At 44.9% G+C, this 5,228-nt stretch overlaps 1 non-coding gene across 1 annotated transcript; it reads right to left on the minus strand.

Moving 5' to 3' along the window:
- Nucleotides 1-324: 324 nt before the first annotated feature.
- Nucleotides 325-404, minus strand: TRNAL-UAG (transfer RNA leucine (anticodon UAG)). The gene has a single exon. It is a non-coding gene; the product is annotated as a tRNA-Leu (tRNA).
- Between the last annotated feature and the right edge of the window lie 4,824 nt (nt 405-5,228).

Genomic DNA, 5,228 nt, shown 5'->3' on the forward strand with positions numbered 1-5,228 from the left:
AATTTATTGAACATCTCCCTTGGTAAATTCCAATCCCTAACTCCCCTTCCTCTATAAGAATATTTGCCCCAAATTGTCCTCTTGAATTCCAACTTTATCTTCATATTACGATATTTCCTACTTTCAAAGGCAGCCCAAACTTTGTAACATTTTGGTAACGCTACTCTTTTGTCGGAAATCACCCAGAACAAATAGAGTTGCTTTTCTTTGGATTTTTTTTCGGTTTTTGAATCAAGTAATCCTGCACTGCACATATCAGTCTATGTCAGTTCAATTCACCCTTTACTTTTCACGAACTGGGAAGTATCTAATGTTCAAAATGTTTGGCAGCGGTGGGATTCGAACCCACGCCCTTTCGGACTGGTGCCTAAAACCAGCGCCTTAGACCGCTCGGCCACGCTACCGGTACAGCGTTAGTGAAGAAGTTTGTTGATGACAGGTTTAACGAATATAATGTAGGGTTTGAGGGATGTTCCATCATTCAACACAATCTAAAATATTATTAATTTATTAAGCGAAGTGCGGTTTCGACTCCCTTGGAGTCATCATCAGTTCTTGTAGACGATTAAATTAAGGAATCTGATAACAATCCTTATGAGGATTGCCTACATACATCTCGAAAGGTTGACATAAAACATCATGAAAAAATTATTCACACAATGGCAATTGCCTAAAAACATAATGTCATAAAACATAAAACATAATGACTAAATATGTAAACAATGACATGAAACACTTGACACTTTTTTAAGAAAGATTTCGGAATCTGGGTTAAAAATACTGTCGTGTGTTTGTAGAACACAGAACAGGCTTGTCGGTTTTGTTACAATCAACTTGAAAACATGTGAACCAGTTGAAATAAATTATATACACCTTGACTTGAAACGCTTGGCACTTTAAGCAAGTTCTGGTTTGAAGATACTGCCGTGTGTTTGTGGAACACAGAACAGACTTGTTGGGCTTGTTTTAGTCTGCTGGAAATATATGGACTAGTTGAAATATACACTTTGACATGAAACGCACACATTGATATGAAATTTCAAGAAAGTTCTTGGTTCTGGTTTAAAAACACTGTCCTGTGTATGTGGAACACGGAACAGACCTGTTGATCTTGTTTCAATCTACTCGAAAACATATGGAATATACACATTGACATGAAACGCCAACTTGAAAACATGTGAACCACTTGAAAGAAAACCTACCGACAAATTATATAAACATAAATGACTGGACGTGTGTTTGTAGAACACGGACGGAATTGTTGGTCTTGTTTCAATCTATTAGATAGCATATGAACTAGTTGGCCGCCTCTGTGGTGTAGTGGTTAGCGTGATTAGCTGCCACCCCCGGAGGCCCGGGTTCGATTCCCGACTATGCCACGAAATTTGAAAAGTGGTACGAGGGCTGGAACGGGGTCCACTTAGCCTCGGGAGGTCAACTGAGTAGAGGTGGGTTCGATTCCCACCTCAGCCATCCTGGAAGTGGTTTCCCACTTCTCCTCCAGGCGAATGCCGGGATGGTACCTAACTTAAGGCCACGGCCGCTTCCTTCTCTCTTCCTTGCCTATCCCTTCCAATCTTCCCATCCCTCCACAAGGCCCCTGTTCAGCATAGCAGGTGAGGCCGCCTGGGCGAGGTACTGGTCACACTCCCCAGTTGTATCCCCGACCAAGAGTCTGAAGCTCCAGGACACTGCCTTGAGGCGGTAGAGGTGGGATCCCTCGCTAAGTCCGAGGGAAAAACCGAACCTGGAGGATAAACAGATGATGATGATGATGATGATGATGAACTAGTTGAAATGTACACACTGACATGAGACATGAGCCACCCCCGGACGTCTGAGTTCGATTCCCTGCTCTGCCACGAAATTTGAAATGTGGCACGAGGGCTGCAACGGAGTCCTCTCAACTTCGGGAGGTCAACTGAGTAGAGGGACGTTCGATTCCCACATTGTGTTAAATGAAGGTTTAAGTAATTCACAATACATGTGGAAGATAAAAGCTAGATGATGTACAGACTCAAATGAACGTACGATGAACGATGCTTTCTCTGGATGAGCATTAGCTTGATTAAACGTCAATTTATGGAAGAAGTAACTGCTAATACATATAAAGAGAAACAAGGAAGTGCCCTGATTGATTGAGATGCTGACAGAGAATCTGGAAGAGCATGTTGTGGAGATATTACACCTTGAAATGGAACATTATTATTCTTCTTCTTCTTCCTCTTCTTCTCCTTATATTCTTCTTCTTCTTCGTCTTTATCTGTTTACTCTCCAGGGTCGGTTTTCCCCTCGGACTCAGCGAGGGATCCCACCTCTACCGCCTCAATGGCAGTGTCCTGGAGCTTCAGACTCTGGGTCGGGATACAACTGGGGAAATGGCCAGTACCTCGCCCAGGCGGCCTCACCTGCTATGCTGAACAGGGACCTTGTGCAGGGATGGGAAGATTGGAAGGGATAGACAAGGAAGAGGGAAGGAAGCGGCCGTGGCCTGAAGTTAGGTACCATCCCGGCATTTGCCTGGAGGAGAACTGGGAAACCACGGAAAACCACTTCCAGGATGGTTGAGGTGGGAATCGAACCCGCCTCTACTCAGTTGACCTCCCGAGGCTGAGTGGACCCCGTTCCAGCACTCGTATCACTTTTCAAATTTCGTGGCAGAGCCGGGAATCGAACCCGGGCCTCCAGGGGTAGCATCTAATCACACTAACCACTACACAACAAAGGCGGACTTCTTTCTTTCTTTCTTAATCTGTTTAATGTTCAATTACTTTTTTCTTTCAGAAGTACCAGAAATAAAGAACCTGTCACGTTACTTACAGGAACAGTGACAGTTCAGTCTTACTTCTTGCGGAAATAATAGATATGGGTACGATATCTTAACTCTTGGGCACTGTCCATTTTCTGGAACTCATATCTAAAGGTTTGAGGTCGGAGGAATTGACGGGTATTCTATCTTTGCGATTAAACCATTCCCTTGCGAACATAACAGTGTGAAGGGTTTCATTGCCTAGCTGTAGTTACCAATCGTCCTTGTAACTGACAACAACCAGTTACCAAGTATAAATTATCTGATAATAGACAAATTTTCGTTATATGTTTCCATGAAGTCGGTTAATCACGATTATATTCTGAAGAATGAGGGATTCTTAGTCTGTTTACGGTACATGGCCGAACAAAGGCACTAGAGTGGTGGTGGTGGTGATGGTGGTGGTGATTAAGTATAACTAGACAACCATCCTCTACTACTATTAATCAGAGTGGAAAAATGGAAGGGGCTAACTCATACTCACTTCAAAAAGTGAAGGCATCGACCAAAGAAAGACAAGGGCGACTTAAGGCATGAAAATTTAAAATACCTGATCTGACACGTGACCTGATACCATCGAGAACTGAAATGAACAAGAGTCCACAAAGGGAGGTCGGACAGGATAGATAAAATTAAGGATCCTGGCGCAAGTAAGTGGAAGCAATGTCAGGACTCAGGTAAGGGCCCTGTGGTCTCCAACCCATGCTCCCAAGTTAAGAGCAGCTGGGGACGCTTCTAGTCACCTCTTACGACAGGCATGGGATATCGTGGGTGTTATTCTACCACCCCCATCCACAGGGGGAAAAGAAATGGAAGGTTATGCTTAATTATGGTTGAATTCTCTCTACGTAAGTTCTACCCCTAAAACTTAATTGTTGGGTTGTGGTGGTGTTTATTTTCAGAAGCGAAATTAGGCCTACAACAGTTATAACTAGTTACTAGAGAACCATCTGTCCGGCTCCATAGCTAAATGGTTGGTGTGCTGGCCTTTGGTCGCAAGGGTCCCGGAGTCGATTCCCGGCAGGGTCGGAAATTTTAACCATCATTGGTTAATTTCTCTGTCACGGGGGCTGGGTAAATGTGTCGTCTTCATCATCATCATTTCAATCCCATCCCGGCGCGCAGATCGCCTACAGGAGTCAAATCAAGAGACATGCACCAAGCGAGCCGAACATGTCCTCGGACACTCCCAGCACTAAAAGTCATATGCCTTTTTATTTTTTCAGAGAACCATCTCCCCATACCACTGATCAGAGGGGAAAATGGAAGAGTTCTAATTCTTTGAAGTATGATGGCAAAGCTTGGGGTGTGATAGTGGAGTGGAAAATTCACTGGCCACTAAACAAGGCGGCCGCAACTCAAACCCAGAGGAAGCAGTGTGAAATTTTTGAAATGAAAGGACACGTCCCTGTGGTTCGGATTCCGGTGAAATTGGAGAGCCCGTGGCTATGAGTACTAGGTTATATGAACTTCCATGTAAAACTACAAGTTTGTTTATTGCCAAAATAAAGGGAAGGGTCACAAGAGACATGCTGCGCCTTCCAAACACAATGTAGTTTTGATTAAAAAAGAACAAGGGAAGGTCGGACAGGAAATATAGAAATAAGGAACAAGTAAGTGAAAAGACATACCAGATTCAAACTCATACTGGGTTAGGGGACCCGTTGTCACTACTCCTCGCTCCGAAGTTGAGAGTCCCTGGGAATATGGTTGGTTTGACTTATAACAAGTATGTATGTCTACCCCTTCCTGTTGTCGAGGATGAGATGAGATGAATTTATATGGCATGTTTTACGGTCGGATGTCCTTCTTGACGTCAACCTCAGTCTAGGAGCTAATGAAGATGAAATGAATGATGATGAATGTAACTGGGTAAGGAGGTGGAAGGAATAGACCTGTGGTCTATTGATGGAGACTGTCCCGGCATTTGCGTGGAAGTGAAAATGGTAAACCACAGAAAACCATTCTCAGGACAGCGGTCGGTGGGCCTTGGATCCAACTGACTCCCGAATGCAGAGCTTGGCTCTATAGTGGTAGCCGTTAACACGCGTGGCCACTCCGCTCGGTACTGACTTATAACAAGTAGCACTTGTGGTGTAGTGGTTAGTGTGATTAGCTGCCACCCCCGGAGGTCCGGGTTTGATTCCCGGCTGTGCCGCGGGAGGTCAACTGAGTAGAGGTGGGTTCGATTCCCACCTCAGCCATCCCGGAAGTGGTTTTCCGTGTTTTCCCACTTATCCTCCAGAGAAATCCCGGGATGGTCCCTAACTTAAGGTCACGGCCGATTCCTTCCCTCTTCCTTGCCTATCCCATCCAATCTTGCCATCCCTCGACAAGGCCCCTGTTCAGCATAGCAGGTGAGGCCGCCTGGGCGAGGTACTGGTCATTCTCCCCAGTTGTATCCCCGACCCAAAGTCTG

The sequence above is a fragment of the Anabrus simplex genome, chromosome 1 (genome assembly GCF_040414725.1).
Source record: "Anabrus simplex isolate iqAnaSimp1 chromosome 1, ASM4041472v1, whole genome shotgun sequence".
NCBI classification, from domain to species: Eukaryota; Metazoa; Arthropoda; class Insecta; order Orthoptera; family Tettigoniidae; genus Anabrus; species Anabrus simplex.